The sequence below is a fragment of the Etheostoma cragini genome, chromosome 16 (genome assembly GCF_013103735.1).
Source record: "Etheostoma cragini isolate CJK2018 chromosome 16, CSU_Ecrag_1.0, whole genome shotgun sequence".
NCBI lineage: Eukaryota > Metazoa > Chordata > Actinopteri > Perciformes > Percidae > Etheostoma > Etheostoma cragini.
The window spans coordinates 16,145,601-16,160,647 of record NC_048422.1 but is presented as its reverse complement, the minus strand read 5'-3'; positions in this window follow the sequence as shown (position 1 = coordinate 16,160,647).

The following is a 15,047-nucleotide window of genomic DNA, read 5'->3' as shown; positions in this document are numbered from 1 at the left end:
TGGTGAAATAAAGTGGTCAAATTGGTGCCATGTTAAGATTTATCCTCAGTTGCAATGAGTTGTAGAAATCATCTTGTCTGTCGTTATTGGGGTAAATATGTCTATCAATTTAACATTGATTCTTAGATGTTAGAACCTGGTTTAAAAAAAATCAATGTGCCGCAAAAGAATGTTTTAGGCAAGCTCAAGATTTTTGCCTAGATCCATGTTGTCTGTTTGAGCTTTGAAACAATTATTAGATTCATCGATTTGTCGGTCAACAGAAAATTAATGGCAAAGATTTTGACAATTGTTTCATCATTTAAGTAATTTACAAGCACAAGAAAAGTTTTTGTTGCTGTCTTGTACGTCTTAGATTATTAAAATGGAATACCAATGTGCTTGGACTGTTAAAACCAATTTTTAAAGATGGCATCATAGGCTGTGGGAAACTGAGAGTTTGTATAGACTAACCTCAATATTTAATTAACAACAGTTGGCAAACTAATCAATTAATGAAAATATTTTTTTTTGTTTAGCTCTAGTCTATGTTAAAAGAATAGTACCAGATACATGTTTACTATACAATAGTTTCTCCTAAAGCCCCATATGGTATTGTCTTGTTTTGTCCAAATAACATTTGGTTAAAAATAGGGCTGTGACAATAACCGCATCACCACAATACATGCGGTGAAGTGCCGCTACTGGTGTGATGAGATCAACACCATTTTGCTAGCGAGAAGTTAACAGGAGAACAGATGTTTTTTGAAATGAAATATAATGAAAGCAATAATTAGTGTGTAGTTATCCTCATCGAGTGTCTTCTATCCTATATTCAAGAGATTACGGAGAAAAAATACTTAAATTGGTTGTCACTTCAGCTTTGCACAAGAGGATGGACAGTCCATTAATTAGGCTATATGGTGGATTCCTTTTGTGTGTCAGATTATTACAAATTTTTTCTACAGGTAACGTTTAATATAACACACAGTACGGAAGGCGAAGACATTTATCCTTCTTTTACCACTGCACTTTAGCCTAGCAGGGTTTCCTTTTGTTTAGCTTAATCCTGGCAAAACCGCACGGTTAAATTTCAGTTTACAATTGTAAAGAGAGAGAGAGAGAGAGAGAGAGTGAGAGAGTGAGAGAGAGCAGCAAGTTAGCAGACTGCTGTCTGCTAACTTACTTTCAGTAAAAATCTTACTTTCAAATGCTTCAAGTTGTAGGTGGAGTAATTTGGACGCTGAAAGCCGAAAGGTTAATTGCTGGCAAGCAGAGTTTACGCTGCACATTATATTACATATATACACGTTTTATTTCATTCTCCCTGTTCTTTCTTGAATATGAAATGCTGTTTAAATTTCCAAGAGAGAAACGCATTCCTGCCCTGGCTCTGTTGTCCTGGTTCTGGCTCCATCTCTACCTCTTTCAGTGATCATGCAGAAAGCTAATTTTTTTGTTTTCACATCGGGGCTTCTGGGAAATGCATGACGTTCTCTTCATTTATTTAGATGAAACAGAGAAGAATTGTCATGTAATCTATTGATTTCAACAATATAACTGTGTTCTAAATACCAACTATTTAAATTGTAACTGTAACAGAATACAGTTGCTCATAATTTGTATTCTGAATACGTAATACCGGTACATGTATTCCGTTACTCCCCAACACTGGTGATACGCTATTCTCCGTTACCACTACTCTCTCATGCGCGACCATACTGGCACTGAAATCACGTACTTAAGGCATCCTGCCATTCTCTTTCTAATTTACGCTACTATCCTAAGGGATTTGCGGTTGACTGCCATATCAGGGTGATATGTTACTTCTTCACCATGGTAAGAAAAAAACTATACCGTCACAGCCCTGGATAAATATCACGTAAGACAAAGAAATTCAGCCACTTCTCACATTGAAGAATCTGGAACCAGAGGACGTTTGCATTTTTTTCTCAGTAAATGACTTACACAACGATACATCAATTATCAAAGTAGTTGCTAATTAGTTTTCTGTCAATCAACTGATAACGTATTTTTTCAGCTACAATCAGCTTTGTTTTCTAATTGCCATGGCAGGTCTGTATTTGATTGGCCCATATTTAGGCTGAATCTTAGATATTTCTATTCAACCAGATGTTATTTGTGCCTACAATATTATTAGCATTGTTTCCATGTAGTAAAATACAGATATTTGCCAGTTAATGGTTAAATAATTGTTTATACCCAACTGTTATTGCTGTGAAAACTACTCAGATTCTTCTCTTAAAATTCAATTCAAAATGCACATTTTTAGTAGTTTCACTGCCCCATTACCCTTACATGAGGATGAGGAAAGAAGATTCAAATTTTTATCAGTCGTCCTGTTTTTTTTAACAAGCATTCAAACACATACTTGATCTTTTCTATATTAGTGGGATGTGCAGTTACACAAAATACACATGTCAGTTGGTGCAATGAATTGATTCAGTTGAATTGAATAATTTTGATTTACAATTAATGCAGATCTCTGAAGTTGCACCAAAGTCATATACTAGGGAACATCTGATAGATGCATACACACTGACATTATTCATGAAGCTGAGAAACGAAACTATGATGAATGACTGGACTGCTCATTTATACACACTTGCATACATTTAAACACACTCATAAATAAAAAAATGACAAGCACCCGAGCACACACACCATGTAGACACATGCTGCTTTGAAGCCGATTCAGTGAGTCAGTGTCAGAATGGCTCTGTCAGTCTAATCAGCTGTCGACACAAGCTCAAGACCCATTAAAAGTAAGACGACTGATCTCTCGTCTGTCTCTTGATTTGTTGTATTTATTCTTACTCTCCTTTTGGGGTTTTTTACCTATCCTTTACAACATATTTCACAACATATGAATGTCATGAAATGCAGCCAAGGTAATGAAAAGAGAGAAAGCACTTAGAGGTTTATTATCACTTTAACTCCATTCTAGTCCATAATCCTTTCTACTGTGTTGCTCACTACAGCACTTTACACAGAGCAGAGACCGAGAGAGGTGAAAATAAATTTAAAGGGAGGATAAACAGGAGGTTTGGGGCCATGTATGCTAAGTTAATTTTGACTGTAATGGTCAGACCTGGGTCCAGTCATTAGATCATTACATTTAAAATGAGGTGGTACTGAAAATGCTCTTGTCCATTTGCTTAACTCAGGCATCTTGTGTGTGCGTGTGCGTGTGCGTGTGCGTGTGCGTGTGCGTGTGCGTGTGTGTGTGTGTGTGTGTGTGTGTGTGTGTGTGTGTGATTGCACGAGCACTTGAGCCATGTGTTTACCCAGTGTTATGAGCTTCAACCTTGGCACTGTTTTCATACTCCAGACATGCTTCTCCACCCACACAGTTCTGCTTGTGATGAAATCTGCAATGAACCATCCCCACCACCCACCTAACAGCCTTCTCACAAGTAGTTGTGTGTGTGTGTGTGTGTGTTTTGAAATGCAGCAATCAAAAATCTATTTGTTGATCTGTTGCACTGCACCCTTTTACCCTAAAAGGTTAAATTACAGGTGGAATTGCAGCTGTTTTATTCAGTGTTTCTGTGTCTTAACTTTGCCCTCTGGCTTCACACTCTTGCAGCTGTTGTTTTACAATTTTTGTGCTCACCTTGTTTTACACTGTAAAAAATGCGGTTTAATTTGGCAGAATCTATGAATATATTACACATAAAAGATAGCATGTATTACGTTAAAAAACTAAAATGACAGGTATGTTTTTTCTTGAGAAATGAGACAAACCAGGTCATGAAAACAAACAAGCACACACACCAAAATGCTGTAATTATTAAGATTAAATATATTTAAGTCATTACTCTCATCAGTCTGGCCCACATTTTCAGTTTCAAACCTGGCAAGGTTGTCCATTACTAATACTACGTCATATAAAAAAACAACCATGTCCCTGATAGAGGAGAGGCTCATTACAAAAGGCATTTTCACTGTTGCTAGGTTGCCTCTCAGTCCTACTTATAGTGCATAAATTTAGTTTCAGAAAAAAAAAAAAGATTTCTATCATAATGCATTAACGAATCATAGCTGTGACTGCAGTTAACATGGAACCGGACTAAATTGTCAAAATATAGCAAACCTACCGGGACCTGCATGACCTTGAGTCTTCAGATCTAATGCTGACCATGCGGTTTCTGTATCTGCCACTGCTGATCAACAGCAAGAGCATAATTCAGCAACAAAATACTGACTTGTGTTGTGTTGTTCAAGGTTATGAGCATGTGATGGTAATGCTTCTCTGTCAGATTATAATCATGTTAAATAATAGTATTTGACACAAAAAACATGAATTGACAAAATATGCCAAAAAGACAAAGTCTTTAGTCATCTCTGAATTTCAACCTTACATTGGTATTTGTATTTGTTTTTTATAAGTTTGCAAGACATGGTTGTCAGAATTTGAAGTATATTGATGTGTGTGTGTGTGTGTGTGTGTGTGTGTGTGTGTGTGTGTATATATATTTTTTTTTAACCAGGCCACTCATTCACTTCCCTGAAAGCGTGTGTGCTCATATTGAATGTTCACCATAGAATTCAAAGTGTTTTGCTACACTATTTGCTGATAAACAACTCTGTCCCTTCCCTCCAAGGACTCCAAGAACTAGTGTGCTGCACATGCACAGATGAATGTTGTTCCTTAGCAAACAAATCAATAAAACCCATTTCCTTTTGGTCAATTGTTAATTAAATGCCAGTTTTCCCTCAATTAAAAACTGACTGAAGTGTAGTATATGGCATATAATCATATTTTCCCCTGCATCCCCGTGGGCAATTGCAAATACTCGGGCATAATTGCTAATGCAAAATCATTTTCTGATTTGTATCTGCAAATTGATGCTGCCCGTGTGCTATCATCAAAGCTAGGTAAGCTTTATCAGTCCTCCACATGGTAAATGTTTTTAATGTTGATGGGTTAGATTACCCAAAGAGTAAGGTTTGCTAAAGGTCATTCAGTATTATCTAAAGGTTATGCCTGACAATTATGCAGAATAGGAAGTTGGTCTTGAATCCAAGCATAAGGTATATGTATTTAAAAAAACACCAGCCATGTTATTCTTTTGGGACAAAGTGTTTTATTTTCCTATGATATTTCTTAAGGCATAATGAAATGTCACAGTGGATCCACGACTTACATTACCTTTCAGTTTCTGAAATGTTCTATTTTCTATGTACTACAAGGTCTTCTTTTTAAGAAGATGTTATGTTCTAAAATGCACTGCAATACTTGAAACCAATATCTGACCAACCTCCGCTCTGACCCTAAGAGTAATGCATGCGATACTGGCCTTGGTGAAGTCACCATCATCCAGGACCATCCATGATTGGAGCGGCAGGTGTGGAGGGAAGGGGAGGGGGAAATGCACTGAAAGCAGAAAGGGGGGAGGAATGACCATGGATCAAGCTGTTGCGCGGAGATGTTGTTCAATGGGCCGCATTCGCAGTGAGATATAAAGCTTATGACGGATGGTTCTCTCAAAAATGTATTACTGCACCAGGCCTGAAACCTTCCATAGTCTCCTGAGTGTTGAAGAGAAAACCTCACCACAATACCCAAAGCTGTAAATGGCTGCCCACTGCTCCCTTGAGGGATGGGTAAAATGTGGAGATTGAATTTCGCAATATGTATGTGTATTTGACAAAAATGTACCTTTTACTTATTTTCACAATTGTGAACATGCACTTTTTCCTGATGCCAGCACAAGATGTTTACACTTACGCTAGCCTGTTATATTCAGAGACAGATATGCTCACACAAAATCTCCGCTGTCACACATCCACCCACATGTGCACATGCAATAAACCGGTTAACACCCAGACTATTTGCTTTTTCTCTCCCCTTTTCACTTTTTACCCAGACAGGGGTGTATGTTTATGTATGTTCCAAATACAACAACTAACCGAACATGCATTTTTATTGAGCAATTAAACAAATGAATACATGTACTGCATGTAAAAATTAAAAAAAGGAAAATTCACATAGTACTGCTGAATAATTTAGATTTTTAGAAAATCCAATTTGAAACAAACATCATTTAGTTAGCTAACGGGCTGATGCAACACAATTTAAAAAAAAAAAAAAAAATCTCTCTATATCAGGGTAATACAATGTCAGTAAGTGTTTCAAATATAATAATATGCTGAGGTGAAAAGTTCCATTGTCTTTTTTAACACAACAAGTCCTTGCATTCCTCCTTGCAAATTAATCTGTATGTGGAAGATTTAATCAGAGGCTGTAATTAAACAAAGGTTAAGGTTAACTTAGCTATGATTGTAGACCTGGTCCAGCCAAACTAGTGCACTCAGTGGTGCTAAGTTTAATGTCATTGCTCAGTTAAACCATGTCCATGCATAAAAATGTTCTTGAAGAAACAGCCAGGGGTGTTGTTTTTCTGTCCTGAGACAGACTTAACAGAAAAACAACACCCCTGGTTGTTTCTTCAAACACTTAAAAACAGCCAATCTTTTCTTTTCCTGACAAGAACTTCTTGTGGTTCTTGTGGTCTTGTGCAAATATTGACTGTTATCTATCAGGAGCAAAGATGGAAGGATTGAGACGTTGTTGGAGTGCCACAAAACCTCTTAGTTGGCGTCACTCAAAACTGCCCTGTGTTAAAGCCCATTATTCAACATCAAGAATTCATGACTAAATATGCAACAATCAAAGTCAAAATTCTGTAGAAAAAGATGCCTTATTTTCATTTAACAAAACTCAGTTAATCTGCGTCATCAGGACTTTGTGGATGTGGTTTTATCTTATTTGATTAACGGCGGCATATCACACTGAAGCTGAATAATATTTTCACAACCTTTTTAAAAAATTCAAGAATAGTGTAAATTTGAAGGTTTATCAGACTGTTAAGAAAACACTACAAAGGGTTTTATGTTATTATGAAGATAGATGGGATTGCTCTGGAAAACTATATTGGCGACAATCACTTTGTATTTTGTTGCGGCAATTGCAAGGTTAACAGAAGTGCGACGAAAATATCCATGGATCTACAAGACACCCAATTCAAAGACTGATTCATCATAGTTTCCTGTAAAAATATTAATGCCAAGCTTTATTTACTTTCATTAAATCACCCATTTAATGCTCATTTTCAGGTTCATAACTTTTGAGGTTGTACCGGAACCGATTTACATGGTTTCATACTATCACGTTTCAAAAAACGTGATAGTACTGCACATTGCCGCAGTTTGTCATTTTACCCTGTGTTTGGGTATCTGTTTTAGCTACAGAGTGAGACATCCCTCTTGTTTTAGCTACAGAGGGAAACATCTCACTGCTTCACTATCTTTGTTGGGAATTGCACATGCGCAGTAGCTACATAAACTCACATCAGCTAGATAATTCTTTCTCCAACTTTGGTCAGTACAAGGCAGGAATAGCTGGGAGACTTCTTCTAAACGAGGGAGCACTTGTGGAATACCTGCAGGTACAGGGACTTGTAAGTAGTTCTTTAGTAGATTGTGGTGATCTAGATCTAGTGTGTGTCGTAGCAGTGTTTTGTCTTTGAGAACGAGCTAGCATGCTACAGTTATCCACCTTGTCTCGGCTAGTTATGTAGAGAGCCGTGCAGATTTTGAACACCTCACCCGGAGACTGAAGGCAGAGGACATTCAGAAACCATTATCTGACTCACAACAACATGAATAGTTTCTTATCCAAGTTTGTATGCGTGTGGAAGCACTGTAGATACAAAATAACAACCCAAGTCCCAGAATTTAGATTTTCTTTTTTCATAATGTGGGCACTGTAACTTTATTCTGGTTCATTTTATCTTATTCCTAAACATTATATTATTTTTTGTCAGTTATCACTTTATCTGCTCTAAGTTGGTAGGGTGTTTTCACCCAATTCATAGAACTGTTAAACTGTCTGTTTAAAAAAGGACTTATTTGCCAGTAAAGTTACCCAGTTTACATACAGTCTAGTTCTATATGCACTATTATTGACCTCTCTTTTTCAAAGGAATTGATGGCTGAGCTACAGTGGATGGGTCCTTTGGAAAAGTTGTCAACCCTGAAAACAATTCTTTTCTATCTTGAGAATTCTCATACATACTGGCCTATCCTCCCTGTACAAGACAGCCTCAGCGTAGTCTTGTCAAACCCCAGTACCACCACCACAGTTCTGGAAATCATAGATGGATGCCAGGGAGTCACGCTGGTCGTCCATAATGTTCGGCAGCCTGTCCTCTGCCGTGGAGATGGCGTAAGCATGGAGCACATGGTCCACTGTTTGCATGCCAGATGCAACGGTGAAACTCCTGTTCTGCATTTGGAGCGGCTTCATGACGCTCTAGTTGAGTTCCAGAAGGAAATTATCCGCCAGCAGGAAAACAGACAAAGTAGAATTACCCTCAAACAGTCAAACACAAAACCAGTCTCACTCATTGCTAGGGATAGATGGAGGAATCCCTGGGCATAAGAGCCTTTGCAAGTGCTCACAAGGGATATTTTACCTAAAATTTCCTCTACAATAACATTGGTCATAGATTTTAACACTTTAGAACTGTATTGACGTAAACAGGAATCACACCGTGTTGAACTATGGTAAAGTGTTTTTCAATGTTCCTTTATGCTCTATCTAGTTTGCATTTTAATCAGACCTGGAATTAATTTATCATTCTCAATCCCTCTGAAGTTTCTTACACTGTGTCGATTATCATGTATGATGCTACACTACATCAGAAAGGCTGAAAAAACAGCTGAAGATCTTCTTATAGAGGACAGTATAATACAGTACAGTATACAACGTATAATTAGTGATGCACCTACAACTATGTTGTCTCAAAAAGTCACCTGTAATTTTCTCATTTGAAATAGAAAGGTGATTATAGTGCAGCATTGCATCAATTTCAACAGAGTTTTCATCTATCACGCACAAACCTGGAACATGCTCTTCTGGATGATGAAGACTGATTATGCAGCGAGTCATGTGGGCAGACTGGATCATATAAATCGATTGTTACTGGCACTAAAATCTGCAGAGAGGATTTGAGCATTTGAGACAGCTGAAAAGCCATAATCGCCATTAGGCACACTGTACTTTAAGTCTCTGCAACTTAAGTACTAACTTCAGCTAAAGAATAACTTGCGTACAGTATGGGTATACTACTAAATTAAATTGCAGATGTGTATAAAGAAACATTAATGTGCAAAAATAACATTGTCCTTGCAAATTATGTTTACACAGCACATTACTGCAGCTAAGACATTTCTTGTTCATGCAGAGAATGAGGTCCAAAACTATTCAAAAGCTGTCAATGGACAATGATTCTGCCACCTGGCCAGACATCACGCTGTGTGGGAGGGTGATGGTTATGACACAGTGCTGGGAAACAAACCTAATGTGTTTTGGGGACTAATGCACAAACTCCTACACCAACAAGCCTTCAATCATGGGATGATCATTTCAAAGATGTCTTCACTAAGTAACAGGAACAAATGTGTCTCTTGTAATTTATGAAAGACGGATTTTGTCATCAAAAGTATGTATAACCTGAGATGAAACTGACTAACAAACCTGCATGCTTAACCAGGGGGAAATATTGGCTAAGACTTTAATAAATTAGATTATGACAAATTAGTTTAAGGGGTTGAATTCAAGTCTGTTTAAGAATGAGTTTATGTGTGCTGTTGTGGTGTAAAGATACAGTCAGCTCTCAGTATGGTTTGCTTCTCAATAGGGCTTCAAAATGAGATGCACTCACAATACACAAAGTCTGAATAAAATAAAGTGACAATTTAATTTTTCATATTTATTGCTCCTTTTACTTGATCAAATTTGCAAAAACTATGTTTTCAAATCATCATTTGTAGTTTTTGTAAATAACGCTTTCATAGTTTTTAGTGCAAAATTAAAAGTTTTCAATTTAACTAGAATATGATTTTAATGTGATTGTGTTGGAATTGAAATTTTTTTGACTTTGGCGATTCCTGGTGGTATTATCAATTTTTCAGCTCCCAGATATATATATTGTTGAGTTTTTGTATTGCTACATGTCATGTTATGGCATTTCAGTACTCACTCACTTACTTACCCTTAGGGTGAACTTTTGGATGGGTTCTCTCTCCATTGTTCAACACCAGCTCTCCTTTGGTCTTTTTCGCCTATGCCTTCTTTCTGGTACCCTGTGGAGGGCAGTTCTTGATATGTTGTCTTGTTGTCTTCATTTTAATGCGTCCAATCCATTTCCACAGCCGTCTCATGACGATGGCGTCTATGCTGTCTTGATAGGGCTGTGCGCGTAGTTGTTGGTTGGAGATGGTGTTAGGCCCCAGAGATAAGCAGGAGTTTTCTGGGGAAATGTTGACAGCTTGGAGATGTTGCTCTCTGTCATTCTCCAGCATTATTAGCTGGATAGCAGCATAGAAAGAACTGCTCATGTTCATTCTGTAATGGGTGGGACTTCCGCACAGCTTTCAGGATTTTGAATACGTTTCTGTCCTTGCTGAGTTGGCATTTGATGTCACTGTCTGCTCTTCAATAGTATCCAACAGTACTTTTGAGGTATGTAAACTCTTCTGTTGTAGGTAGGTCTGCCCCATCTACCGGTTTATCAGTGGGGGTGGGTGCGTTTAAGGTCATCCACTCTGTTTCTTTAGGCCGATTTGCATATTGGTTTTGCAAATGTGCTGAGACTAGATTTTTTTTTTTTTTTTCATTTTCTATTTACTATTTCAGTAAACCGCAAGTAAATTGTGTGACACAATGATGAACAAAGTAACATTCCACAACCAAAGCCTTAACCCTTTAATTTTTTATAACTTTTCCAAAATTGTATTGAGGTATTGCAGTTTTCTTAGAAAAACCTCAGTGGTCAAGGTTCAAGAGTCTTGCACATAGACAATCAAATTGATTGAACTATATGTAGAGATTCCTAGGGAATTTGGGAAAAACTTGGATGAAATGTTTGCTGAGTATTTGATGTCCCCAGCCTTATCTCACTGTTCCAATTGTGCAAACGTGAGACGACAGAAGAAGTACTTGCAAAGTCTGTGAAACAGTATAGAAAGGATGGGATGTTTGCCTTCCTACCAGACAGGTAGTACAAAGGCTTTTGGGGATTTAGATATACTGTGGGGGAGACAAGGAATAAAGATAAAACACCGGTGGAATCTTCACATTAGATTAGAGAGGGAATGGCATATGAAGTAGACATAGCCTTAGGTTAGTTTAGTAATGTTTTTTTCCAGAAATTATATTACATTGTGAGAAATGTCACAAACTTATGGAGTCATAGACACCATAATCATTGCTAAAGTCATTTAGTATTTTTTTTTTTGATGATTGAGACTATATTACTATATTGAAATCAAAGTGATTATGATGTCTTTTTCTTTGAGTATGAAAAATCATGAAATTCTATATGTATGAATTCCAAACTTACCTTTTTATTTATTTATAACTTAACAACCTAACTCTGTTGTTATTGCTGTTGTTCTTATAGTTTTGTTCCACTGCCTTTCATGTTCATGCCACAGGATTGGTTAAATGCTAGGTCTGACTAAGCCTCTTCACATGACAGACTTCCAGAAGATGGAGAATTATCCATCACTCATGTTACGCACATTATTTGTGAAGAATTGTAATTATGTGTCTCATATGTGACTATTCAACATTCCCAGTCTCAGTCTTTTCATGCTGACAGTGTTGGCATCCTTGAGCGTTACCTTTTCAAAATGCAAAGTGACTAAGGAAAATGCTTTTGCAATTTTCTCTTTTCAAAACTCCAAAAGCAGGAATTCATGGAGAGCCAAATGGTTTTTAGTCCCCAGTGTAATGTATGTTAGTGGTATAAATGCGGTGCTTTTTTGTATGCAATGTCCCGAGGAACGTCAGAAAAAAAGTGTTTACTTTAAGGATCCAAATTTGCTTTGAAGGAAAAATGTACTGACAAAATAACTCCAAAACTAAGACATGGTCATGCACTTTAATTTTTCTGCAGTATGATCTAATGTGAGTTCCAATGTTTTATCAGACATTCCAGCATAATTGGAGGTTTGACTAACCATTGCACATAGATCTTAAATTGTAGTCAATTAAATGACACAACAGACGGTCTGTGCTACTTTAGTGTCTTCAAAGAATCTGGATCATTATCCAGAGTAATTGTCATGTAAATACAAATTTTGATTTGGTGTTTTGGTGGATAGGTAAACATATAGAAAATATAGGATTGCAATAAGTTACAAGAAAGAAAAAAAGACTTAACAAATGTGCACAATGTTTAAAATGTTTAAAATGAAAGAGCAAGGTAGGAATTACCTTTACCACAGAGCAAATGATAAGCTGCAGACTGCCATTATCTTTGGCAGTGGCAGCAGCATACCTACGGTAGATGGAGGAGGTGAGGATCGACTTTACGATGGGAGTGTAGAAATGCAACATTATAGTCTTTGGCAGGTTGTACTTCTTCTGCAGGTATTACATCCTCTGCTGTAATTTTTGGACTGTTTTTTTTTTCAATGTTTTGCTCCCACTTGAGGTCCTGGGAGATGGTGGAGCTCAGGAAGCGAAAGGACTCCACAGTGTTGACGGGAGTCACACAGGCTGATAGGGTCAAGTGGGGCTGCGTTCTTAGTAAACGCCACAACATTCTCTATTGTCTTCAGAGAATTTAGCTCTACATTTTTCTGTTTGCACCAGGTCACCAATCTCCCATCTGTAGGTGGAATTTTCTCCACCAGAGATGAGTCCATTAAGGGTGGTTTCATCTGCAAACTTCAGGAGCTCGACGGACTGGTGACTGGAGGTGCAGCTCTTTGTGTACAGGGGGAAGAGCAGAGTGGAAAGGACACAGTCTTGAGGGGAACCTGTGTTAATGGTCTGAACATCAGAGACGTGTTTCCCCAGCTTCACATGCTGTTTCCTGTCAGTGAAGAAGTCTGTTATCCACCTGCAGGTGGAGTTGGGCCTGTGCAACTGAGAACGCTTGTCCAGCAACAGAACAAGGATGATGCTGTTGAAGGCACAGTTGAAGTCTACAAACAGCATCCTGAAGTAGGTCCTTGAGGAGTCCAGGTGCTGGAGTTAGAGGTATTTCTTCTTGACAGGTTTGCTTAAATTGCATGTAATTGTGTTCTAGTGTTGTGCTAGTGTTATTTACTTTCTGCTACTTTGATCATCTCAGTATGAATACATCGGTACATGAAAATATCGGTATTAATGGAGAATTCTGGCCAATTTCTATGTTAATCTTGATCACTATGGACATGCGAGTACTTTCGGCGCTTGTGGGATTGTTTCCGGCTGCGGGAGGCAAGGAACGCGGGAACAAAGGCTGCCTGCCCGGCCTAGGGAACTAGCACACAAATCACCACTGCCAAGCCTCCTACTTAACAACAAAAAATCGATCACACACAAAATGGATAAGCTACAAATACACATGGAACTGCTGTGTTATGATTTTCTGCTAGCTAGCTATAGCAGCTAACAAGGCAAGCAAGCTAACCACCCGCAAGAACAAGACTGGGTAGATGAATTAAAACAATGTCTGACTTGAAAACGCATCTTGATGTTAGCTAAGGGTGCTGTTCATATTGTACAGACATGTTAATTGCATTGTTTGTCTCTCAAGCGGCACAAAGGCAATCTAAAACCTGCCCCGTTAACTGGCGTTTTAGCTCAGTGGAAGCTTGTACACGTAGCTGCAGCTACTCAGTGTTGCCGGCACCGATTCAGGTCGTGGGTTTTTCTAATTGAAAGCACTCGCGTAATCCTGCATAGCATTATTTCTGAAGGGATATAATTGTGCTATCTTACTTGGGTATCATTTTGAGTTCATCCCTCACACACTGTTTACCCTCCAACAGCACTGCTGGCTATCTGTGCAACTGCACAGCCAGGTTTATCCACCCAGTCAAATTAATCCTCAGAAACAGCTTTGAATGTACTTTATCACGGCTGGATTTGGCAGTTGCAAATAAGACAGAATGTCATTCAGGGGGAAATATCCAACTCGAGTTGGCAGTAATTTAGAGACAAAAGAAACATCAGCTACCCATATGGTTTTCCATTTTTTTTTTTCAAAGTGCCTATCCTATTCATTTGGTTTTCTCTTCTGCTTTATAATACTCTATGTGCCCAGATTCATGTTCAATAACTGAACCACTTGACTTACTCTTGAGTCAGTCCCACTTCCTTATGAAAGTGGTACTAAATTTAAACATTTAATGAATCTATTGTATAATCATTTACTTTATTATGTACTTTGATCTCACTTGTTTTACAGTTTGACATACCAGCTTACACAACCTCAAATGGCTCCATCTCAGTCTCCACCAGTACATCCTGACAATCTACCAGCCTCTGTTGCTCCTTTATGTTCTGGCACTGTTAACTGCTTAGAAACAGCACTTTTAAATGGCACTTGTTCGTAGCATATGCAGCCATTTGAGTCAGATGATCTTCTACAGCCTTTCTTTGTTTTATTTTTAGTATACTTCCACCCAATGGCCCCCCATTTATTCTCTAATGTAAAGTTGAATGATTCAAAATTCCCTCCCTCGTGTGTGTGTGTTTTCTTTTCTGTCATACTGCTTTCTTAATCCTCCTTTACCCCTGTCAAACAGTACATCTCCAATGTATCTTATTTAAACTCGGTTTAAATGTAGACTAGTTGACAGAACTTGTAACTCCTGTGAAGTGACCAATGCCTGATTTTTGCCCAAGGGCCCCCCTAGTGAGTTAATTTGACCATCAGCTGATTGCACGAGTTTACCGCCTGTCAAAACAGAGGCCAAAATACCTAATGTGCCTTGCAATGTTGTAATGTTTTTTGTCTTGCCAATCAGATCCAAACGATAAACCTGAAATCATTTGAACAGTCTAATAAATATTTAAAAGCACAGACTTAGTAAAAGGTGAATCAAAGCACAAAGCTGAAGCAAATGTAAAAAATGAAACATGAATAAAAGGCCTGCATGGGATTGCATAAGGACGTTGGGATGGCAGGTCAAAAGTGTGTGTGTGTGTGTGTGTGTGTGTGTGTGTGTGTGTGTGTGTGTGTGTGTGTGTGTGT